This window comes from Colius striatus, chromosome 8 (assembly GCF_028858725.1).
Source record: "Colius striatus isolate bColStr4 chromosome 8, bColStr4.1.hap1, whole genome shotgun sequence".
NCBI lineage: Eukaryota > Metazoa > Chordata > Aves > Coliiformes > Coliidae > Colius > Colius striatus.
Window position 1 is genome coordinate 26372495 of NC_084766.1, and position 26536 is coordinate 26399030.

General features: G+C 44.6%; 1 protein-coding gene across 4 annotated transcripts in view; it reads right to left on the reverse strand.

Moving 5' to 3' along the window:
- The window catches only part of SH3PXD2A (SH3 and PX domains 2A), a 264938-nt gene that overhangs the window by 219736 nt on the left and 18666 nt on the right, over positions 1-26536 (reverse strand). The gene's annotated exons all lie outside the window — the stretch shown is intronic.

The following is a 26536-nucleotide window of genomic DNA, read 5'->3' on the forward strand; positions in this document are numbered from 1 at the left end:
CACGCAGCCTTTGCTGAGTCACATTGCACCACTTGGCGCTCTTGGCACTCATCAGACTGATTGAAAGGTGACATAAAGAAGGTCAGCAAGAGTGACACTGTTTTCTTATATTGGTGGAAACAGCAGCATAAGCCCAGAACAAGCCCAGGATTTCCCTTGTCCAGCCCTAGTCCATCCTCACAACAATTATCTTACAGAAAGACTGTTTTGCCGGAAGCTGTGATAAAAACTGCTTTGCACGTGCATGCACATACATACATACATACATTTATATATATCTCACATCACACAAACACTTCCTTTTTATCTTAGTACCTCCAAAATATTTGTTTTTAAAAAGGAAAAAATGAGCCAGATTCTGCTCTCTCATAGGCTTGCCTTCAGGCCAAAGGCTGGTCCTGCTGTCTTGATGACAGATACACAACAAAGGGTGACCACTCAACACCAATGTAATGGAAATCAAAGACAGGCCAGCTCCTGGGTCTTTAAAGCAATTTCCATGTTTCACATATGGAGTGAGATAAGGATCTGGCAGAGGAAACAGGAAAGCAACCCTCCTCCCTCAGCCTCAGCACTGCAGCAGGAGCTCTCCCTTTGGCCACAGACACAGTGGAGAAGCTTTTTGTCTCCAACAATTGAGTATGGATAAGCATCACCCTCTTCTCCATCTCCCCCAGGACACTAGCCCATCTTGCAAAGTGCTGATACAGGGTAATTGCTTCTGAGCTTTGAATTATAAAAGGTATTGCATGAAAACCCCTGGAGGGATGTTGAAGAACAGGCTTGAAAAGGCTTTTCCAAGGACCACTGAGGGATTTTCCCCGTCTTCTTTGCTAGTAGGAGAGAGGTGTCATCTGATGTCTTGGAAATGGTGGAGGCCCTTCAGCCTCACTTCTCTGCTTGATATGACAATGTTCAGTTTCCAAGACAGTTTGCTCTCCTTCTCCTGCAGCCTAGTTTGATAGTATTTGAGAAGTGAACATGCTAAGCACAGGCTGTTAAGGAGATCTGAGGCCCTTCATGGACCACCAAGGATAAAGACTAAGAACCTAAATTTGACTCAGTTATCGTATCAAACCTGCCAGCTGCTCCCACCGGAGCAGAGACCATGGAGACTGGCAAAGGAAAGACTGCCCAGGGGCAAGAGCGATACTCTCAGCACACATAGGCAATTTCTCTACTGCACCTTGTATTCCTCCTGGAAAACCAAGTCACACAATCTCCCCATATACACAGGGTGACACCAGTGCAGCCTTGCTTCATGGAGAAGAGATAAGGTCAAGTAACAAACAGATTTCAAGTCCCCTTTAAAGATCTTGCCTGTGCACACAAGACAGGGAAGTCAGAGCCTGGGAAGGAAGCTGCTGTTGCCAATTTTCAGGCTGGCCACACTACACTGAAGAATATTTTTCCATGTGTTTGTTGTGAGAGAGAAGAAAAAAAAAAGTTTGTAGCTTCATTCTGAGCTAATTCACAACACAAATATTTCTACTCATTCTCTATCCAACAGCTACTTTCAGATGGAAAACCCATTCGATTAAAAACAGATCATGACAGATGGGAGTTGACTGGGATCCAAAAACAACTTCAGATACTGTAATTCTGGCCCCAAGTTCTCACAAAAGGGACAAGACTGGGACAGCAGAAGCATACTGTATATGCAAATAAAGATTATTTTTCTTTAATTGTGCATCTTTTCCCCAGAAGATGGAAAGAAAACACAAGTCACAAGACACCCAGGCTCTTTGAATTTCATTGCACCCCAGGCTTCCCCATGCTACTCTTCAGAATCCTCTAAAAAACTATGTCCCTAAAATTTTTAACAGTCTGCTTGATCAAGTTCTAGTCCACACAGGACTTAATCTTGCTTTAAGAGTGCATTACTGAGTGGTGCAGTAAGTGGCACAACATCCCCATCACATGAGAGAGGGCAGAGCTGGGTGCAAAGGGATATTCTGGGCAAGAGGTCAGATGTGTTCAGTGCAGGTGTAGGAGCAGAACCCCACTGCTCAGTGCAGATAGAGTCCCAGCTCTGAAATCCAGGCTCTGTGAGAATGAAGCTGCCACTGATTTCAGTCAACGCAGGATTTTGCTGGACATTTGAAGTAGCAATTAAATCTTTTCATAGGTTTCTTCAAGCTCAGCAAGTGTTGAATTGGGAAGAATGCAGATATATTGACTTCTATTTCATGGGAAGATTAGAGAAGGAGCAAGAAAAGCCTTTAATCATAACCCAGAGTTCTGTGAAGCGAGAAATGAGTGGGCTCAAAATTTGCTTGGTGGGACGCAGGTGCAAAACCTGGAATGGCTATTGATTTGCTTTGCTTGTTTGCATAAATCAAATTGCTTCTCAAAAGCCACCATTCAAAATAAAGGGGAATAACTGTTTGCTTTAAACAGATCTGTAAAATGCCAAATTTTCAAGGCAATGTCTAGAGGTTTCAAGAGCCTTAGGTATCACATTTCTCTCCCTCAGAGATTGGGGTTTGGTCATTATTCACTTCTGCTGCCTTAGTCAGACCCATAAGCTTTTCATGAGCAGCAAACATTACATCAGCTTACCTTGCCATTTTTTGCTCAGATCTTAAAAGGGGTCGCTGTGAAAGCAATCAACAATATCCCAGGGGAGAGTGAGAAAAGCAGTCCTGTGGGAGCCTGAGGTCATGCAGACACAACAGGACAAGGAGGCAGCAGGAAATATCAGATAAATAGAAGGAGTCATCCCACGCTCCAGCGAACGCCTGGCAGGCCCCATCACTCTTGGGAGCTGCCTGCAGAGCCCAGGGAGCAGAGAAGGATTTCTGAGGCATCCATCAGCTCCCCAAAACTGAGCCACACGAGCCACCACTCCAGCACAGAGCTGGTCCTGCCCACAGCAGAGACTCAGGTCCTCAGCATGCTGCCTCTTGATAAAAGATAAACTCAAAAGCATCTTACATGTCTCAGAGAAAGCTGTTCTGGGTAAGTACAGTGTTTTCCCACAGTTCACACATGCACACTGCTGAACTTCAATTGTGGTTGCAAACAACAAATTACTACAATAATTAATTACTTAAGGTGAAAAGATCTGCTTTATATATCTGCCATGTTTATGACCTTAAAGGAGTCAAAATAGTTGCTATTCAAATGCTTCACCTTAACAAAAAAAGAAGCCTTAACAATAAACAATAGCTGAAGTACGAATTACTAACAAGTCACTATGCTCCAGACACTAAGAATGTTCCAGTTTTAATTTCACAAATCCAATCTCTTTTAATCTATGTATTTTTTAAATAGATCCCTCTTCAGAGAAACAAGAAGTGTACCTGTACAGACTGGAGAATATTAATCAAGAACTGAACTTGATAAGCAGCTGTTAATATTTATGCTGCATGAAAAAAGGTGCAGGATGTCCAGGGGGATTTCATCAGGTGCTAATTATTGTTTCATTCTCTTCCATTTTACCCACCACGGGGCAGAAAATTTATTGGGCACTGAAATTATTGTTCTCCCTTTAGTGCCTATACCAAGCAACGATGTGAGATGACTTCCTACTACAAAAAAGATTCACTCAAATGTCATTGGGCATGACTATCATTGAATGTCCTGTTTTCAGTGGAAAATGTCTGGTTACATGTCACAAACTCCAGAGGTAAAGAATTCAGGTTATTGTCATGTGCCCATTTTTTCACTTGAATTTTTAAAGGCTAATGTTTTGTTTTCTGCATGCAGATGAGCTGGAGTGGAAGATAAATGTCTGAAATGAGCAGTCTGATGATACCAAGATAAGAACATCCACAAATACTCAAGCTATGGGCAAAGACAAGATTGAAGAGCAGCAACCAGAAATATCCCTGCACACACAAGGGAGGGTGCTATTAACCTTTAATAAGTAATTACTGTAAAATGTTCTTAATGGCTGGTATTTACTAACTCAAAAAACCACTATGGTGTGATTTGTATGCAAATACCATCAAGATAGTCCCTTTTATCCTGGAGAATGTCAGCTTCTTCAAAGTCTCATATTAAACTGCTGGATGTTTGTCCTCCAGTGAATCGTGATCAAGTTGGAAAAGACACTCCTCTTCCCTGGCATTCAGATGCTATCGCTGCCTGTGAGCTGGAAGCTTTCCACCAGCACAGCTCAGCATGTGAATGTTCCCTGGTCGGCTTCCATGCAATGTCTGCTGAACTCCTCTTAGGCTTCCAGTAACTTCAGCTGGTCCATTTAGCTGCTGGAGTTTACATTAAACCAGCTCAAATTGCAGCAGCCCTCCACAAAGGCAGCTTAACTCTGTGCCCTAAATTACCTGAGTACGGGCACTCCCGACTTGCTGTTTGCATACCCATTTTAATGTCAAAGATGTTCTGATGAGCACAAAGAACTGTTGGCCCAGATGCAGATTTGGAGTAATAACAACTTACTGAGAACAGTTTTGGTATCCACAAGGCCAAAGCAGAAAAGCTGCTCATCTTCCAGAGGCTGAATTTAGGTACCTTCTTCACCCCACAAGACACTGTTGGCAATAGTAAGGGTTTTCCCCAGGGTGAGGGCCCCCAGTGTCCTCAACTCCTGCCCTTTACAAGAGCCAGCATGGTGGCAGGGAAAATAAAATGCCTCTGGAATAAGCACAGGGAATGTAAGTCCTCCTGCACACATCACCTGTGCCTTCACTTGGCTTGGATCACATCTGATGCTGGATCCAGTGAACATGGCGTAGGCTTCTTGCCCAGCTCACCAGCATTCAAAAGGCCCTGAAAAGCACTGTGAGATCTGGGAAACTCCCACAGAGATGAAGTCAGACCCTCAGCAATAAGCCCACGGTGAGTCTACCACCAGTGCCACGCAATGATGTCACCTTTCAACATGATAGTCTCTGAGGGACCACAGCTCAGCCAGGGCAGGGCTAAGGAAGAGCTATTTTCAACCCCAGTCTAGAGCTGTTCTCACCCCAGGAATTCGAAGACTGAGCTAAGAAACAGAGATGAAGCTGGGAAGAAACATGAAACCCAAGCAGCCCCAAACAGGAAAGCTTCTCACAGGGAGGGTTGCTGCCATGGCAGGGTGCCTTAAAGCAGCCCTGAGTGTGGGGGTGACGCAGGCTGCACACAGGTGCTGGGCGTCTGGCTTTTTCATAAAGCAGATGTGGTTTCATGGACATCCCTCTGCCCAGCTTGTGTTTCCATTACCAACGGGGGAAATGTAACTGAGAAAAAGCCAAAGTGACCCATGGGTCTCACAGACACACGTTGCACGTCCCGAAGTCTGGGAAGCAAGGCAGAGTTACAGTATGCAGGGAGGGAAGAAATTGGACAGCCCCAGAGTTGGCCAGTTCTCATCTGTGAGCAGCTACCAAGCAGGCAATTGAAGCAGGACACTGCAATTCCAGTTTGCATCACAATCTACAAGTTAATTTCCAGCCTAATTAAACATACAAAAGGGGGGAGAGGGGAAGATAGGATAGGAAAGTTTTCCTGCCTTCACCACTTCTTTTTGTGGATCTTGTTTCAGCTCCAAACAGCAAAGCAAGAGGATTAGTGCTGGATTAATGCTGCTTCTCTTTTCAGCCATATCACATCAAATCTGTTCTGTGTAAAAGAAAAATAAACTAATTAGCTCCGAATCCAGCCAGACTCTGAGACTCAAGCTGGGTCCTTTCTACTTTAGAAAACCCCACTACTACTGCATCCTGAATTAACCAGGATGCAATCCATTTCTCTTTGCCAAATCCTAGAATTTAAACGTAAATGAGAATAGCAAACAACTGCCTCAAGCCAGCCAGCAGACGTCCCTGGGAACACAGGAAGGGGATTTTTTGAGTATGGAGGCACCTGGCTAGATGTTTTTGCTGGTTTCCTAGCTTCAGGGGTATGGACCAGACAAGTAACAGGGTTGTGTCTGAATGATGAATCCAGCTCATCATGTTTACACAGGCAGAGTAAGACAATACTCAGCCTCCCATATTTTCCTCATATGTTGATGAGGTTTCAAAACCCACAGTTCAAATTTCTATTTAGTTTCCTCTTCACCCCTCAGCTTTTTGGCATTTGCCAACTTGGCACTAACTTCCCAGCATCTTCCTGCTAAGAAGTTCCACACAATCAGACCAATAAGCCAAAAGGGGGGAAAAAAAAATCTGTGTTGCATTTCTTTGTGTCCATTTACATGGCCATGAGAGGCTTAAATAAGTAAAAAGTGGCATTTGCACTTATTTTATTTGCAACAATAACTTGACCAGAGAGCTGCAGAACTGGAATGGCTGGGAGCCCTGCAGCTCAGTTACAAACCACCTCCAAGCCTCTTGCCAGGCTTGTTTGATTACTTCATTTAACTTCATTGTTAGGGGTGTGTGAGCAGAATATGATGTGTCTAACTCTTGCAGACATGCAATCTCTGTGTTGCATTAGCAGGGCTTTGGGGTTTTTTTTAACTGATATCCTGGGCTACATCAAAGACCTGTCAAGGTTCCCATCTTATCTCCAACATACCCAATAACTGGAGCTCATGTAAAGAGAATAAGAAACAGGCCTAGTAAAGAAGTCATTTCCCTCCTACTACCTCCCAGAACAGCAGCTTCCCTGCAAGGAAAGAGCAGACAAGGGAAGGGGACAACAGCCACATGAGATTTACATGAGGGAGAGAGGGAGGGTGAGCATCCATTCAGACTACAACATGGACTCCTATTTCTGTTTCCACTCTGTTTCTACCCACCTGCATTTACTTTCCATGAGGGATAGAACTATTTGTGAAGCCAAATAAGCACAGGACTGAGTTTCTGCCATTTGAGACTTGACAGATGACTAGAAAACACAGCATCTAAGCATAGAGAGCATTAGACTACTAGAGTGACAAATGTAAAATGAAAACAAGAACATACAGACTCTCTGTGAAATCTGGATCCCTCATGCCATTCTCAAATACCCTATCTGGGTCTGAAAAACACTGTCTGTGGCAAACAAACAACTTCAACTCAGTACTTGTGACCTTCTTCCCAGCAGATGGTTAATGTTTCATGAAGACTCCAAAATAAAATGTCCTGGTGGAAGAAGAGAAACTCCATCCAAAAAAAGAAAGAACTGGGAAAAGCAGCAACCAACTGACAAAAATAGACCCTTGAATTTCAAGTCCTTCAAGTAAGTTTCACCAAAAGATTTTGAATACAAAAATTGCATCAATTTCACTAAATTGGTTTTAGAAACTGATTTTAGTTTAAGTTGTTTTGAAAAGAAACAGATCCTTCCTGAAAAGCGTGGCTCTATGTAGAAGTCCTCAGTGCCAGGGCTGGATGTGGAAGTGAGCTGGAGATCCCTCTAGCCAGTCATTTCTCACACCTCTTGCAGCCATCGTGTTGGTCACAGGGTAAAGGACAGACACAAAGGCAAAATAGCACTTTTAAACAATTCTTTTCAAAACTGAAGATAATTTCATCCCCCTGCCTTTATTCTCTACATGGTAACCACTCTTAAAAATTGACTCAAAACTGGCTTCATCGTGCTTCCACTGAAATTAATCTTAACAGGAAAGTATTGAGGCCAGCTGTGAGTTCCTTCAAAATCTCTCCTTAGTCTATAACACATCTTTCTAAGAGATCCAGCCCCAGTCCAAATGGGTGCCAACTGCACACGTTTTTGACTACCACTATGTAGTCATCAAAGTCATGGAAGGCTATGGGAGGAGTTTCACTACCTTCATGATGGTGGATCAAAACTCAGATGAAAGTGGGATTGCTAAAGTATAAGAAGGATGCTGACAAATCAGGGATACTTAAAAGAGAAGTTGCTGAGCTGACTCTGGCACAAAAGGAATAGACCTGGAGGATATTCGAAATAGGATGAGGAGAGCTCTGCTCACATTTGAGGCAACAGAATTTTTGTCATCGATTGCCCTGGGGCCAGGATTCAGAAGTAGCTCAGGCAAATAAGCACTAACAAGAACCTGCTTGTTACAGTGTTAAATGCATCAAGACTGATAAAACACAGAGAGAGCATGATCCAGAAATTGCTATTTGCTAGTTAACACTAAATCTCACACATCTTCACGTGGGAGTTATTTATGCCTGTGGGAGATCTTTCTGCTGTGAGAGCAAGGGTCTCTCTACATTGTACCATCAGGGTTGTACCAATGCAAGACATTGAGGTGCTGGAGCATATCCAGAGACAGTCAATAAAGCTGATGAAGGGTCTCGAGAACATGTCTTACGAGGAGCAGCTGAGGGGACTGGAGGTGTTTAGCCTGGAGAAAAAGAGGCTGAGGGGAGATCTTGCTCTCTAAAAGTACCAGAAAGAACATTGTGGTGAGGTGGAGAAGTCAGGTCTCTTCTCTCAAGTAATAAGTGACAGAACAAGAGGAAATGGGCTTAAGTCACACCAGAGGAGGTTTAGATTGAAGACTCGGAAGAACTTTTTCAGTGAGAGAGTTGTTTGACACTGGCACAGGCTGCCCAGGGAGGTGGTGGAGTCATCAGCCCTAGAGATTTTTAAAAGAAGTGTAGATGAGGTGCTGAGGGACATGGTTTAGTGATGGTCTTGGCAGTGTGAGGTAAGTAAGGTCTTTCCCAATCAAAATAATTCTATGATGTGTTTTCCCACCTATGGAGCTCATATACAGTGCTAGAGCATACACAGCTTGTGGTCACATAAAGACAGAGCACACCATGATATCGCTGCCTCTGTTTCATGTATGGGCACAGAGCAGATTTTTTACACACTATAGGTGTGTAGCCTTTACTTACAGAAATGACAAAAGGTCCCTGCACAGTCAGCTCTACAGCAGCAAAGAGGCACTGCTAAAACCCAGCCTCCCTTTCAGCTTCTCGTGTTTGGGATCCCTGCTCTGCACCAACACTTGCATGTAGTTTATATTTGCATGCAAATCTTCCGGCTTTGATTTGTAACCTTACATATGACCCCCAGATGCAGTGCTGGAAAAGCAAAGCAAGGGCCTGGGAAAGGCAGCAAAACTCCTCCAGGCCCTCCCAGAACAATGACAAAGCTCTGGGACATTCTTAGTCCAAATAATGGAAATTCTTCTGGGATTTTGCCATAGAATAGTGGGATCATTTTTTTTTCCCCCTTTTTCTTCTCATTTTGAGTAGAGGGAAACAAAAAAGTTCATGTAAACCAAGAGGCTCTCAGCTTCACAAAGCCAGACCTGAAGGGTACAGAACTTTGTGATCTAGAATCCTTGATGAAAAACAGCTCTGAAAAACTCTTCTGATTTCTACAGTTTGTGCAACTGCATTTTTCATGCACGACTGAAGGATAAAAGTCAAGGTGAAATCGACTAGATCAACCAGTAAAGCATCACAGAACTGCCAGCAATAATGCACTGACACATGAGTATTTGTATTTTAATTACAAAATGCTAGAAGACTGACTGAAAAATTGACCTATTCTCAAAATGTAAACACCAGTCAATAAACATGCAATGCATGTAGATCTTTGACTATACTGCATGACCACATACACATAAGACTTAATGTGCTCTTCTATAGGACAATCCTGACAATGTGAAACCAATTGTTGGAAAGAAGGCAATAAATTTCCATAACCCCAGAAAAATGCAGTGATGATCACTGGAAGTCACTGGGAAAACACCTTTCACTGCAATGACCTTTGACTTCAGGCTTCAGAGGAATCCACGTTTCTTGTGGAGAGACAAGTGAAAAAAGAAAATGATTTTGTGCCCTAGTCTTGCAAAGAATGCCTGAATTGCACTGTGAACTGCCACAGAGGAGGCAAACACAGAGCACACTCCTTATTCCCCTCAATGCTTCTGGCCAAGGCAGAAAAACTGATGTGAGAGTCCTGCACAGAACAGATTCCCTCCCGTCAGGGCACTGCACTGAATTAAATACAAAATTACCTTCTTCCTGTGGAACTTCATGGTTTTCAGGAATACACTGCCAAATCCTCACACCCTCAATCACTGCCCTCTTTGCTAAGTTGAACTATTGTCTCTGCCCTTTCCTTCCCTCCCACTCTTCTCACAACCATCCTCCTTTTCCCTCCTTTTCCCACGCTTGGCTTCCTGCCTTCCCACTTGTAGGAACACTCTCTCCTGTCCCAGACATGTAGGACTGTCACAGACGGTGTAAATCCATCCCTCTCCAACTCTGCCATTTGTAGCCTGGGCCACACACAGGCAGAGATACACACAGATGTCCTCATTGGTTTCCAGATCACATTTACTTGGCATGTCAGGCTGCAGCTTCTGCATTACTCTGCCCTGATGAGATACAGGGATACAGAAGAGATGCTTTTTCAGCCTGGAGTAATACTGTGTTCCAGCTACTTCTGCTCAATATGTCACTCTCCCTTTAAAACCTGTAAATGTAAGGATCCTGTGATAGGAAAATATATTTAACTGCTGGGCACAGAAATAGCTGCTGGACAGGACAGTCATGCTAATTTGGTTCCCAACTGAGGAGCTGTGAGATGAGTCTCCAGACTGTACTGCACTGCAGTCGGAGGTGAAAGCCCCCAGCTGCCCATCAAACCAACCCATTTCTCCCCAGACTGTATACTGGGCACAAAGGAGATCAGGCCCTAAAAGGATGTAAAATTTGGGGATGTGGTTATCAGCAGCGGCTGTGGGCATACTGCCAAAGAACATGATCATCAAATCAGCCCCCACGCCTGGCTCATGTACTGGCACAAGCCGTCATCTTAGCTCCCTGTCATAAGCCTGGACCCTTTGTGGGGAGGGGACAAGACCATTCCCAAGTGATTTTCAATCATTCTGGTCTGGGCTTTGTTACTCACACACAGTTTCCCCCTGTAACAAACTCCACATCTCCTCTAGAGACACACGCTGCTGTTTGGTAATGCACTTTCTGTCAGAGCTGCCAGGGGTGGCAGTGATGGTGACCACAAATTCCTTCTCCTTTACCTATCACAACCCAGTCACAAGCCACACATACTTCAGGAGTTACTCATTTATGGAAGGAGAGTGTGTGGCTGCAACTCAGTATGTGTCACCTTAGAAATAAGCCTTTTAGGGCCATGTCTGTATTATATGTCCTACCAAAACCAGTAATAAAATATGAATCAGCAAAATGACTGGATGCATTTACATTTCTGTAAAATTCAGGGTTTAACAGTGCCTTGGAACAATAAACAAATCTCTTCCTTTTGGTCCCCAAGCCTGAATATTCTCTCACTCTTAGCAACTTAAAGGGAATTATTAATGTTCCACAGAGAGAAACTGTATTAAATCTGTTTAAGTGACCACCCAAAGCCCAGAAAAAAATACTAACAGCAAGCTTTCAAGAACTAATACAGCTGCACTCAACACATCCAGCATCTGGAGACAGCAGGAACCTGCTAGGCAGGATTTGGGGAAAAAAAGCCCTTGTTTTACACATCCCAAAGTCAGGATCTCGAATGAGTCAAAGCTACTCATCTCAGTCATGTATCTAGAGAAAGATCTAAGGCAGACATCCATCTCTGAAGGTGCCTTTTCCTCTACCTGCAGGAGGATCCTATGCTAAACAGACATCTCATGTCTACAAGGATAAAGTTAAGGTAAAAGTACAATAAGGAAAGCTCTACATGGTGCCGAGAGGCCTGAATTGATGCTGATGTGCATCTCTTCCATGATGCAGCACTATCAGTCCATGGTCCACGAAGCAGCTTGGCTGGATCAGCCCCACTCACATTGAAGAGCCCCACATCTCTTCATGGCATGTTATCTCTGGCATGGCATCACTTGGATGCAGCTGCTCTGCTTGGTGAGACTTCTGAAGACCACATCTCTGTCTTGGCCACTGGGTCCAGCTGCTGGCAATGTAGCACTTCCAAGTGCCAGACCCTTCTAAAAAATGAGGATTTGACTCCAATCTTCATTCAGAGGATTCAGTTTTTAACCTGGATCCCCAGAGCAACTTTACATTCTGACTTATGAAGTGTTAACACAGGAAGAAGCTGAAGGCATCACAGTAATTTACCATGAAGCAGATATGCAAAGACAATAACACAAAACAGCACCCTGGCAACAGGCCAGGCCTGACTGCCAGCATACCAACAGCCCACACGGGCACAGCATGGATCAAAATCAGCTCGTGCATTTAGTGCCCTTGGACAGGCAGTAACTGGTGCTCATGGCAATTTGGGGAGAGGACAGTCGTCTTTAGGAGATGCTTCCTCTTTGAGTTGGCTCCGCTGCCTGCTTCAGAGCACTGCTCTCAACATGCAGCTGCTCTGTCAACACACCCCCAGGCACAGGCATAGGATGGGGCTGATGGGTTGGACAATCGGTTTGGCCAAAGGGCACAGAAATGTTCTGCCTCTCTGCAGGTGTCCTAGAGACAGACATGCAAGCATCAGCTTTTGGCCCACCCAAAGGCAGCAAATGGATTACTCTATCTCTGAACTGAGCTGCAGGACAAATGCATCTCCTGCAGAGCCTTTTGTTAATAACAATCTGGTTTGAAAATCCTTTCCCTATGCACTCACTCTTACAGAGTACATTTGAAGCAGAAGACTGAGATAAAGATAGATCTGCTCAACAACTTCTTGACTCATTTCAGACTTAAAACCTTTCTTGCTGCTCCCAGGCACCAACCTCCACCACCCCAAAAGTTTCCAGCAGGTTAACAGGAGCACTGCAGACACAACACAGCAACGTGCAGCTTCTAGAGTAACTAACATATCTTTGGTTTTTTGCTAGGACCAGGGATCTGCTTACAGATAAGGATACACTAAAGCTAGCTTAGATGAGGGAGATGCAAGGCCTGCTCTGAACAGCCACAGCTTTGGTTGACACAGGGAAAGATGAAATAAAAAGCAGTGGAAGGAGAGCCAAGCCAGGTAGTCACCACCTCCAGGGCAGCCACCACCTCCAGGGCAGCCACCACCTCCAGGGCAGCCACCACCTCCACTTGAGGGCTGAGCAGGCCGGAGGAAGCCAAGCCTCAATCATTCACATCACATGTGCAGGGCATGAAGCAGCCAGCTGAACGCCACGAAACGCATGAGCTGTGAATTACAGCATCATAACTCATGTCCTGAAGTGTCCTATTGCAGAATGGCTCAGGGCAAAGCTAGGATGTTTTTTCAGTGTTGTAATTCCCCTGCCTCTTTTCTCTCCCCCACAACTGCCCTTTGAGTATAGATAGGTCCAAAGAAGATCAAATCTCATCCTCTTCAGCCCTGTGAAACGTGAGCAAAGCTAGCAAGGCTTGTCCCACTGTGCCTGTTCTTGAAGCTTCAAGAACATTAAATTAATACTCTTCAAATATAAACCACTCATTGTCTTGGAACAATACAAAGATCCAAAATCACCCGATTCATGAATGGGTGCTATCAGCGGCTCTGGTAAGAGCCACAGCACCCTGTTTCCACCCACCTCTGTGCACTACTCTGCCCCAGTAGCAGATAGGCTCACAATCTGCATGAGTCCAACTGTGTTGCAGCCCACTGACATGAGCTGGCTCTCCACTGGGAGATCCTTGGGTAGAAATAAACCCTTGCTCTCACACCAGCAGATGCAGAGGGGCTGCCCTCGGCAATGACACTGGGATATCTGCTCCAGGATTTGCTCTGGTTTGAAGGAACAGACATCCCCTGGGTGCAGTGATGGGGTAATTCATCACTCTGAAGGCCAGTGAGACAGCTTCCAAGGTGAAAAAAAACCCACTGAAGTCTGAGGCAGGGTTCTGCTGCCATGTCAGCTAAACTCCTGGAAGCAGCAAACAGAGAGGAAGTCTCCCACAAGACACACCGAACCCTGTCTGACAGCCACCATTCCTGCTCTCATTTGAGGGAAGGGATAAAGTCAGACAAAATGAAAGCAGGAGCTCTTGCAGATAAGCAAGCCATGAGCTCGAATGCCAGAGAGACATCATTAGGCTCCTACAGTCTCTCCTCTCTGTTAACCATCCACATTACTCTTGAGGATAAGCGAAGGAGGCCAGCTGGAGAACTGACCAGTAGTTTCAGTGGAGGATAACTACCAGTTCCAAGATGTAGCTGACCTCAGGGCAAAACCACTGCTCCCATCAGCATTTTTAAGGAGCATCTCAGTAAGCCAAGGATTGTAAGATAGGCAAGAGCAAAACCCAGGCCTGCGTGCCTGGGACTCATGTTGCCTGTGCTCCAGAGAAGGTGATTTCTGCTTCTCTGAGCTGCTTGTAAGGCTTCTCCAAATACAAAGACAGCTGAAAAGTTCCTCATGGCTTGTAAACACAGCGGCAAGTCTCACCTAATGGTGAAATGGTGGTCTGATGTTTCCAGTTCTTCATGGTAACAAAAAAGATCTCCCCAGCAACCATCTCTTTCCTAAATATTAAGATGACGAGTGTTTTGCTTCGGTCCCACGGATAAATGTCATATCCTCAAGAGAGGAAATCTTCCTGGAAGCACAGGGCAGAGACTTAATGATCTGCAGAGATCACAACAGTGAGGGCTCAGCCTGCCAAGGCACTGAAGGACATGTTACAAGAAAGGGCCTAAATTCCAGATATTTCAAATGGGATTTAAGCCTATGCTTAACTTAGTCGCTGACTTGCAACCTGTGACTGTCAAGATGTTCCTCTTTGTCAATTTGTGCAAAGAAGTGACAAATTACAGCCCCTGGACCTGTACAACTGTTGATTTGCAGTCTGTTGAAAATCCTAACCCTCGGTAACTATCATTCTTCCATAATAATTTTGGGCTTTCCCAAAACCAGGCCCATACAGTTGGTTTACAACCCTGACCAAGTATGACCACGCTGTTCCAGCCTTGCACAGATGAGCAGAAACTCTCCAGCCTGACATCCCCCCAACTCCAGCACACATCACATAGCATTTATACACAGCTCAAATACCATCATTTCATGCATCAGTTACATCCTCCAACTTCAAGCTGGAGATGACGGAATCCTCTCCAGATGGGCTCACTTCTTGCCACAGCTGCAGCAGCCCACACACATTTCCAGCCCTTGTTAAACCGCCCTGCCTGTGAATGCCACATTGACAGTTGTGCAGCCCAGGGAGGGCCCTGAAGCAGCCCCTCCAGAGTGGCAAGAAAGCCAGGTCATGATTGCAGTCACTCAGCAGCCAGGACTCCTTGGAGATGCTGATACCACAAAGACACACGGCCAGCGAGCACCAACTCTCCAAGTCAGCAATTCACTATCCCAGTGAAAAATCATGCATGCAAAAGCACAGAAAACAGACAAATATCACATATCAAGCTGAATAGCCCCATTTCCATCCCATGGATTTAAGGAATGAGACGAGAGAAAGGCTGAAGGGTTTTTCTAGAGTTCAGAAAATCCCATCTATGGGAAAAAACATTCCATCTGCAGACCTGGCCACTCAACAGGTCCACCAGCCCACTTAGAAACACCTGCCAGGCTGACTGGAGACCCGTCTGCCTTCTTGCTGACATGGCAGCCATCCTGAGCTCAAAAACAGACTCCAAAACATCACTGAACTGCAAATCTCTCTGGCTGGGTAAATTATTGAAGCATGACTTAAAAGTGAGCTCCAAAGCAAGGGAGCTCAGCCAACTGTTGCATCTGGCCACAATATTGAGAGTCAATCCCCCAGTTAATAACCTCAGACTCCATTGAGGTGTGACATTAAAAAACCAATCCAAAAAATATCCCAGCCATATCATTTTATTCTTTTTTCTCTGGAAAGGGGATCTGGCATGCTAGGCTTGGGTTTTCCCTCATCCCACAGAAACCAGCAGCAACAATTTCCAAAAGTTTCTGTTCCCTAACCAGGGAGTGGAAGGGATGCAGTCAGCTTAGGCATAGCTCCTAATTTTCTAACCAGCTGGATTCCCATTCCCTTCTCCCATGAAGAACCACAGTTGTTACAATCAGCTTATAGCTGGTGAGGGGAAGGAAATGCCATTCCTGTTACTGCCACCCCAGAATCAGCAGTTGACAATGGCAGACTGCAATGAACCTCCAACTTCCTTTGGCAAGGTAAAAGCATTTCTCTTATGCACAAGAACTCTCCAGCAACAGTGTCTCAGATTGGACATACCCAGCTACAGAAACAGTCTGTCTATCTGTTCCTAAACCTAACTCAAGCAGAGCTTCCTCCATGTCCATGCTCTCGCATATTTTTTTTGTGGCCCCTTTAAAAAAGCAATTTCAAGATTGCTCTTGTAAAGCAAACACTGACTCCAGTTGCATGATATGAAGAGATGCAGCTCTCATTTCCTCAGTTTTTGCTGTGCGCTAGCACATAACAAACATGGTAACAACAGAAAATATTTGTGCGCTCTTCTCTGCTTTTAGGTTGACATGAGCTAAAATTCTCTTCCAACTCTGTGCTCTTGTGATTTCTCCAGCTGCTAAGAAATTCTCTTTTCCCCAGAAGGAACCTTGGAAATAGGCTTGGATATCTATCATAGCTTCAGCAACCTCACCAAACCCATTACCAAAAACCAAGTAGAGCTCAGACCAACCTACACAGCGTCTAGACTTTAACTCCCACTCTCAAATGAGTACAGGGTCAAGGGCCATTGATGCCAGTGGAATGGACGTGAGGATGGAGACCATGAAAGAGTCAATCTGAACTATGACTCTAAAACATTATGGCTGTTTCACCAAATGTGAGAAAGTGGCCTTAAAAAGAACCATAGCATTTCCAGAGAAAAGCTGATTTGAAGCTACACCACTGAAACATAGTCACGTTTGGAAGCACCACTCCAAGAACCAATACAGCCATGTCATTGGCTCAAAGCCAAGAAGACAGCATCTGGAGGTGAGAGAGGTTTTTCCAAGAAGGGAAGAAAAACACTTTAGGAAAAGCTTGCTCTTAGGTCTTCAAGAGCCATGAAATAGAGGAGCTAAATGCTGAGAGAATTCATAGCAAACATCCCTCAGGAACACCAGCATCAGTGCACACAGCTGGGACGGGTAAACTTGATAGCACCAGGCACAAGACAAAAGATAAAGAAAAAACATTTTGGAGGCAAGGCTTTTCTTTCAGGAAAAAAGAGCAATACAGCTATAAAATAGTGTATTTTAATACCAAGTTTATTTTGAGCCTTGGGCTGCAGGCCGTGCTCTCCTACCGACTGCCAAGCTGGCTACTGTGTTCCTCTTCACTCTGCAATACTTCTTTGATTGGCAAGATAATATTTTAGAGCTATAAAATCCTCCTAGAGCATGCTTCCAAGAAACTGAATTCTTCTTCCAACTAATAATTTATTTGCCTAATTATTATCAGCACTTGGAACAAATGAGACTCCACAGGCAGAATCCAACAGGTCTCAGTCCCTGCCCAGCAGTTGTTCATACACCACCCTGTGCAAGACCAGGACTGAGGTCCCACAGCTCAGTTCCTTAAGCTGAGGTTGGGCAGCACAACAAGCAGAAGGTTATCAGGAACATACTGGGGAGCTGCCTACCGCAGGGCATGATGTCTTCCCAAGGTTAGTAACATCTGACTCAACTTCTGTGTCCTACCTTGGCCTAGAAACGATGCTCTTTTTGGGTGTTTGCCTTCCAGGAGTAATAAGTGCCTTTGATAAAGGCAAGTGCACTCTTATGGGGTGCAATGTTCCTCTGCAACAAAGAAGAGGCCTTTTGGCAAGAAGGAGGCAGAGCAGTAGCTGCAATTTCCATATACAAAGTAAACAGAAAATACACTTCTCTAGCAGTGACTCGAGGCATAATGTGGATGCAGTATCTGGGAGACTGAACTGCTCTCCAGTCCAACAAAGCAGCAACATCGAGGCACGTCCAATTAAACCCAGTTAAGATCCATTCTTGGGGTGCCTTAGAGCAGAGATTAAAATTCAGGAGTTGGAGGACAGTTACTCACATAAGTGAAGGACAAAGAGCTTTGTGAAGCAAGTATCAAGGGCATATTTATACTTTAATTAACAACCTTTCAGATAAAACTAAAGAAAAACTAATACCAATATTAAGAGGATATGTTGCCCAAAAGCAGCAGCACAGACTGTACTCAATTCAACCAAAGCTGCCCCCTCCAAGCTGCAGAATAAACTTGTGGCACACTCAGATTTTACAGGATATAAAAAGCCTGTTGACTTGCCTGTTATGGCAGGAGAGCAGCTCAGTCATGCACTGGGATTTTGTCTTAAAACACTCCTTGTCCCCTTTCATATGCAGGCACACACAGACACACACAGTCTCCCAGCCCAGAGGGGATGGGATATCCCAGTATCAAATGCTTCAGAAAGTTCAAACACTAGTCATGTATGATGGGGAGAGCAGCACAGGCTCCAGCATCATGAGGGAAGGAGGGCCTCCTGTGTCCCAATTCACCTCCTAGTCCATCTCTCCTCCCATGGAACCCAAGGCACTAAAGTCCTGTGTTTCCATATGCCCAGGTTTGAGGCCCAGAGCAAAGGCAATCCTGGGATGAATCTGCTCTGCCTAATGTTCAGAGGTCAACAGAGATGTGTCCAGAACAGGAACATGAGCTTCAAAATAATCTTATGATTAAGACAACATCCTGAAGCACAAAACCACTTTAAGCACATTCATTTTGCAGTTACTAGAATATAAAGCCAAGCCCTGGAGCTCTGCCAGTCAGTCAGTATTTTTACAACCATATCAAAGCACATGATAAAACCAAAAAGCTTCAAGGGTCAATCTCAGTGTCGGGATTAGTAACCAGGCTGGAGGGAACAGCGTGATACTAGGTCTGAGCAGGATCCTCTGATCACGGGCACTTAACACACGTTTGTTTTTTATGCACAGAGCAGTCATGCCTGAAACCCTTGGGCCAGATTCCTGCTTCAGCCTGTTCAGGTGGGGAGGGCTACATGCAAAATCTCTAAATCTTCTCAACCAAGTACCAACAGTTTGCAGCTGCCTTGAGTCACGTACATCGCCCAGAGGAGCACACTGTCCAAGTCCTTCCCTCATCGCTACTTCGCTCCCCTACTGCAGACATTGCCCCTGCCAGGACTGTTCCCCACTGCAGCAGAGTATTTCCAAATAGCCCTGAGTTAGGAACTACTCAGGGTATGGTAAGCTCAGAGGTTACAGCCTGCAAGCACTGAGAGAAGACAGAAAGGTTCCCTTCTGGATACACTTTAGGTTCTTGCCAAGACGGCTAAAGAGAAATATTTATTTATTTTCATTTATTTAGTATAAGGAATCAGTCAGCTGGTGCCGAGGGATTTGACAGAAGAGGCTGCATCAGAGTTTGTTCAGAAAGGGCATCCATCACAGAGCAGGAGATCCCAACTCCAGCATCGCCCATGGGAACTGCCTGTGTAACCAGCAGCAGCAGCGATGCCCTTGGGAGCCCTCTCAGACCACAGCTGCTTTCCCAAAAGCCAGCACGGTCACTACAGGGGCACAAGATGGTTATACAGCTGAGATACTGTTGCTGCCACTGCTACAGACTAAAGCACAAAGGGTTTACTGTAGCTCTGAGCTCAAACTCCTGGAATTAGGGGTCATCAAAGACACCTTCTCACCCCGCAGGTATCAGAATTCTCTGCCTCTGTCACTCCATTCTGATAAGGAGGCAGCAAGGACAAGCACGTGAACTAGGAGAGGGATCCATCACAGTCCCAGAACCAGGCTCCAATGAAGACCCTAATTTCTCTTTTATCCATGGAGACAGGAGGCTTCCCTATCAAATAGGCTTCAAGAATGAATTTTAATGGAAGAGATCAGAGAGAAGCTGGAAACTCGGGTGTTTGTTTTAAACACTGGATGTTCCCTTGGCTTGGTTATTTTGGCCGTTGGTTAAGTTGCTTTTTATGTTACACATAAAGATGATTTCTTCTTTTCTACGGCAAGGATGATCAAAACTGAGTGATTTCCTTCCAAAATATTTTTAAACTAAATAAAATGACTTATTTGTTGCATTCAGTATTTTTCAACAGGGCTTTAATTTCTGCACAACCTGCAGCGTTCTGTTCCAGAGGATGGAGATTCAAATAAAAGCCTTTTTCCACCTGTCTTTCAGCAGGAAAAACATCTCTTTTTTTTAAGGTATTAATGTTGATTGAACATGAACTGCAATAACAATTCTTCAGATAGTGTTATTTCACTAAAACAAAGGTTAAAAAAGCACATTTTTTAGCCACAGTACTTGTAACTGCAGACAGGAGCTCTCTCAAAACAGGAATTAAGGACAATTTGAGGACTATGTTATGCACAATGGATGTTTTTGATAAGTACATGTCACTGCGACCAATTTGCATGTAATGACAAAATTACAGTGGCAAAAAAGCACTGAGGGAGGGAATAACTGTGAATACAAAAAAGTCTGCTCCCCCCTGCTCGAGCTGTCCACTACCCATCAACCATGTCCCTGAGCTCTGACCTTGTTTCACACAAGCTGCCAAAAAGCTCTCATCCTGCAAAGTGCTGAACACACTCTACTCCTACACACCTCTCTCCATCATCAAGGCTTGATGGATTTGGGGCTGCAGTTCAGCATCAAAAACACAGCAAGATGCCACCAAACAGCACTTCCAGACTCTGCCACAGATGAGCTGTAACTTTGATTAAAGAAGTGAAATTTCAAGCTCCTCCAAGTCAGTCCCAGCTCCCTCTCAAATTTTTCTTTTGATCCATCTGTCTCCCTTAATCACATCTTTAAACAGCTAATGGTGTTGTCTCCTCTCCTTCCTGCCATCGTCTGACCCACAAGGTTTGTATGGGACTAGACTTGAAGCACATCATATAACATTATGCCACCTCTGATGGCATGTGTCTCAGAGATGACAGGGTTGTATCATGCCTTTGCACAAAAGTGGAAAGCAATTTTGAGGAAGAAAACGCAAAGAGGAACTCTTCCAGGAATCAATTAACAACCTGACACAAACAGCATATGCAATGATTTCTCTATTTCCAGCTACAGCTTGTCTGATGGAGCCCTTTAAGAAAGCAGTTTCTACAGGGTGGTTTGATGTTTTCCCATATCTGTAACTTCAGCTGGTATCAGCAGAAAGAGCACAGGTCTGACCACACTACACAAAGCAGGCATAGTCTTACCCCAGAACATACTTTATAACCAGTAAATCCCTAGGCTACTGTTAAATGTAGCTCCAGAAACCCTGTGTCACTGCAGTTACATCCCCAAAGACAGCTGGACAGGGATCAAATTTAAACCTGAAAATACTGTCTTCTCACAACTGCACACAGACCTTGTATGATCCTCGAAGATATCTTCCATTTGCTAAGCAGAAAATGTCTGACAAAGATGGCAAATCATCACCATACACCCCAAAATTGAAGTAGGGAAAAGGAAAAGGCAGTAGCTGGAGTGAAGTTAATAACCACCAGTGGCTACTCATGGTCTTCATTAAAGTCATTTTGCAACTGATTTCTAAAAGAAAGAAGGAAAAAAAAAAGAAAACCAAGAAAAATCTGAGACCACAAGTGATTTGCCAACAGTCACACGGCAGGCTGCAGCACGGCTGGGAAAAAGCGATGGTGAAATGTCGCTCCTGGTGCCTCGAGTGTCAGGAGGCACGGCTTCTGCCGTTCAAATATCCCCCACTTCAAGGGCTGAAATTTCAAAGGAGATGAGCCCTTCTACAGAAACTTATGTGTGGGTTGCTCTTGCTGCCTGGAGAAGATGCTGCTGTTTCTATCTTAAAGGGAGACATTAACAAACCAATGAGACTGGTTTTGAGCCTGTTTTGCATGTTCATAGTAGACCAAACTCCAGAAAGGGAAAAGCCAACATATTTTGACTTGCCTGTCCAACTGCAGGCTTTTAGTACAAGAGTTTGCTTCTGTGGACCAGTGAATCCCAGAGACAGGAGGACCACAACACCTTAATGGCATGGGGACAGACAGCTCCAGGCCAGCCTCAAAGGGGCAGGTAGATACTGCAGTGTGAACTCCAACATCCAGGTCAGAAATGAAGTAAATACACTAAGTTCTGTACTGTCCCAGCTACATAAACCCAGGGCTCCATCCAGCTCACATACACCTACACAAAGTGCTGCTGCAGCCAAGGCCTACTTTCTTTTCCAAGAACAAAAATGGAAGCAACGGGTCTTATCTTTTCTATGACTATTTTTAATGCTCAGCATTCATGAAGTCAGATATATGAGAGTTCAAAGAGCTGCTTCACATCACCCCAGGGATGCCAAGGTAGGGACTCTCACATTTAAGCAATGCCCTGAATTACTGCCCATACAAGGCTTGCGTTTACTTTCTACCGTGCCTCTTGAATGATGACTACGGAGAATGTAGCAGGTACAACCTGGAAGATGTCAATTTTTAAAGAAGTGGCTCCCAAACAGACATCTTTGCACTGTGGCTACACTGAATACACAGAGTGAGTCCATGGTCTCACTTCCTTCAGACAGTCCACTGGGACAAACCTGTGTGCACTCCTCAGTCAGGTCAGATGGACCAGGGACATTCATCCCACCCAAAACAGAAGAGAAAACAGCATTGATCCTTTAAATTGTTCTGAGGACTAACAAGACATGTTACAGCGCAGTGATGAAGTTGCCTGCTTAGTCTTATCCTGGCTGTAAAACCAAATACCTCATTTTAAAAGTGATAAAATGACTCCCACTTCAGAACACAGCTCTCAAGGGAGAAAAGAAAGTTTGCAATTTCAGCAGGGCCACGCATGAGATTGGCTCTTAATTACCAAAGGAAAGGCAGCTGGTTCAGTTACTGCTATCTTAATAACGTTCCTCGCTTTGATGTCTTGATCACATCTTTTGAACACGCTTGAAGGGTAACACTGCAGAGAACACTTATTTTCATAATGAAAGAGAAATATTTTGCTCTATGCATAATGTTTAGTTATCCTGATAGGTTGCATTGATATGGCTTCATATATTGTGTTTTCAAGCTAACACTGAGTTTAAAAGAAGCCTGCAGGGTAGTGCAAGACTTCTGAATGATAAATATGTAATTGCTGTACGTGTCTGGCATTCTTTAAAGTGTTACCAAACAGTTTCTAATAAGAAAGACACAAGCACACAACTTTCTTGTCCTAAAGGCATAAACAGAAAGTTCACTTGTCTCCCATTTTAGCTTTAAAAGTTAACATTTCTAGGCTATATGAAAGTGATGTTAGAGCTTTGCACAGTGTGACAACATATCGACTGTTGAACAACACACATGGTCAAAAACTCTTTTCACTTCCCACAGACACCAGAGACTGCCAAAAATCTGGAGCAAGCACACAGTTTTGAAAGCTGCCAATAACGGGATGGGGTTTTGTGAAAGTTGCAGCTATCTATAGAAAATATATTCATGTGCTCCTTGGCACTGCACTACACTACCAGGAAAAGCTGGAGGATGACCCAGCTACACGTACACAGCTCCAAATTCCTGGAGAGGCAGCTCTCTACAGCTGCCTGCAGTTAGCTTGGGATACAGGGGCCTCATTCAAGATGGGCTGCAATTCAATTGATTCTAACAGTGTAAATCATAATCTGAAGTCAATGAGGATATCCCCACTGGGCTGCACACACTGCATACCACGGGGTAGTGAGTTGTGGAGGAGAGCTTCCAAGAGGAGATAGGAAAAATGTCTCCAAAACCTTTATGACCTGGGCAGAAAGTTCAGGGCTATGGCAAACACTCAGCCTTTGCTCTAGCTCTCTATGTGCAAACTGAGTCTTGATATTGCAGGTTACATTCAATCTATCTAAACAAAATCTAGACGCGAAGGAGTGACTTCAGGATGCAGACTTTATTTTAACCATAACACCCATTTCCTCATCTTTTCACTTTAAACCAGATGTTATTATATTTGTGTGTGTGACACACTTAACAATGCAGACTCTGGTCAGATTTGCTGAAATAGGGAACAAAACCCATGATTAAACTACTTCCTATATGCAAAGACGCTTTGAACATCTTGTGTGTCACGGAGACTGGCGAGTCGGAGACACAACCGCTGCCCGGCTGAGGTCAGTAGTGCCTCAAGCTGCAGCTGAGCAGATGGAGGAGGCAGCTGGCCACCACTTGCCAGTGCACTTCCCTCCAGCAGTTACCACTACCTCACATCTGCCAGAAGGACCAGGTGTGCCATCCCTTCCAAATCCAGTTTAAAAAAAATCCTACTAGGAAATAGGCTCTAGTTAACCCCTGCTGATGTGGGAGAAGGGACGGTGCCAGGGATCGGGTGTGCGGGAGGATGTGACCTCTGGCCAGGAGGAGCTGGAAGTGACAAAACTACCACAGCACAGGATAGCATCTCTGAGTACAGCCCCAGGCTTGCACCAACCAACAGAAAAGCTTCTCTTCCAAAAAAGGAAATAAGCTGGGACTTTTTTGCTCCCTGAGTTGGCTAACCACAATCTGAGAGAGGTGCCAGGACAAAAAGAGTGCATGGAAGAGGACCAGAGTTCCTGAGATAATTATTGAGATTAAACTAGAACAACAAAAGGAGGGGTTAAAGTGCACAAGCAGCACTACGGCTAGAGTTGGGACCCTTGGAGCACACCTCTTAGGTCACAGACATGGCTGAAACAAGTCAGGGAGGAGTGGGACAAAGGGAATGGCCTATAATGCCCATGTAACTGCAGAGAGGGTCCTTCACAGTCACTGCTTTGATGCCTCAATACAAGGGGCCCTTGCTGTTCCTGTCCTACAGAAGGACAGAGCTCTCATGGTTTGTGACGTACACCAAGGTCCTCTCTCCTGCACTTTTCACCAACCCACTTGATCTCTATCAGCAGCCAGCAAGCTTTGGACATGCTAGAGATGACCAGCCAACAGAGTAGTTTCTCTGGCCCCTCAGAAGAATTTTTGACCCATTTCTACTCATAATCATTTGATACCTCCTTCTGTGTCCTTGTATTTGCCTCACTGCAGAGCAGCTTCCAAAATTTCCCTGCTTTCATCTTCAAAAAAACCCTTTCTGTCCCACTTAAGGATGCTGCAGAAACAGACCCAGACTGAGGGCAGCCCAAATGCCAGCCCAGGTTCCTGTCCTGGTGATACTGGCCTCTCATGCTCATCCTTTCTCCAATGAGCTCCGAAGGGTGCAGAAAGGTGGGGCCAGCAAGTCAGTGGGAAGCAGGGGAAGGTACTACTTGTGTGTGAGCAACACTCATCCTGCCCATAAAGGAATGGTGGCAAGGCAAGGCCATCAACCTCCACAGTGTTCCTCACAAGGAGCAGAAGAGACACACACTCCCCTTGGCCACAGTTTCATCCTCTAGTTTAGGACTGCATGAAGCATAACTCTATCCAGTCAGTCTCTAAAAATAAAAACAGACTGAATTTTTTTGCTGGGATGGCCCCCTACACTCATAGAGCCAGCATGGGGCTCTTCTCTGCCTCGGTACCGTCCCCTGACAGCTGAACTGACAAGGAGCTGGGATGTGCCAAAGGAGCCATCACAGCTGCAGGGCCAGCTGAGAACCTCAGAGAAACTAAGCCCAGGGTGTTCTGCAAAAATTTGTGGAACAGTTGCTCCAGGGACTTTAGTTTCTCACCCCTTTCATGTACATTTCTCCCCTAGCACCAACCAGTCCACATCATTTTTATCAGCACCAGTTTGTGCTACCTGGGGAGTGCTGAGCAGGCAGCTGAACTCTGATTTAAAACCTGATGTTTATTAGAAAATCACATTTATAGAGAGTTAGCAATATATTTCACTAGAGGAGTTTTAGGGAGTCCTTTAAAACTTTACTGTACCTCTAAATAATACTGAAAGAGACACTTGGTGTGCTGGAAATTTGGCCTATTTTCAGCAACAGTAATGGTAATAGTATTTATATCCTGTTCCTCTGCCTTCCAGCATGAAGGAAAGCTCTTAACAGTCTAAAAGGACAGCAATAAACACAGGATGATAAAACCACAGACTGTTGAAATACAAACATGCTCAAAATAAATCAAATTAGGAGTCGTAATGAGAGAGGGAAGCATCTCAAGTTGTGATAACAGACTTCTGCTGGCAAATCCACAGCACTCCATGGCCAGAATCATCATTAGCATGTTTCTTTACAAAGATCAGTTAAACCAGGGCAGAAATTAAAAGTTCTTCTCAAGGAAACCCAGTGAAGCAGCGGGAATTGCAAGAGACCTTTGATTCACCCTCAATTTACTAGATGAATCATTTCATGTTGAACAAACACCAAACCACGTTGAAGAGATGCAACCAAAAGCTCCCAGTTCCTGGAGCCATGTCAGATGGCTGACATTGTGCAACAGATTGATCAGATATGTTACCAAAGTGCTACGATTTACCTTATGATGTGCATTAGTTAATTAATGGCAGCTTTGCATAAACCTTGGCCTGCACTGCAAGACAATCTGACTCAGTTTAGCTGCAAAGAAAGCAATTGTGCTGTATCATATATTTGAGTAGACAGTGAGTTTGCAGGCATAGTGAGCCCCCCCCCAATCATACGCTGTTACTTATTAAGCTGCAGTAAATTGCCCATGCGATTTAAACTGAGATCAAAGGGAGACCAAATCCCATCCTTGTAATTTTGGCAACAGCATCTCTTTGCAAGATCAGTGTTGAACCTGTGGAGTCAAAAATCACTATTACAGCTCACTGCTCAAGCATGAGGAACGTCAATTCCTCTGCCCAGCAAAACCCCACGGACACAAGCAGGAATCAAGATGCAGCAGTTAATTGGTGAGACTCAATGGAGGTTTTCTGCTCAGCTGCACACC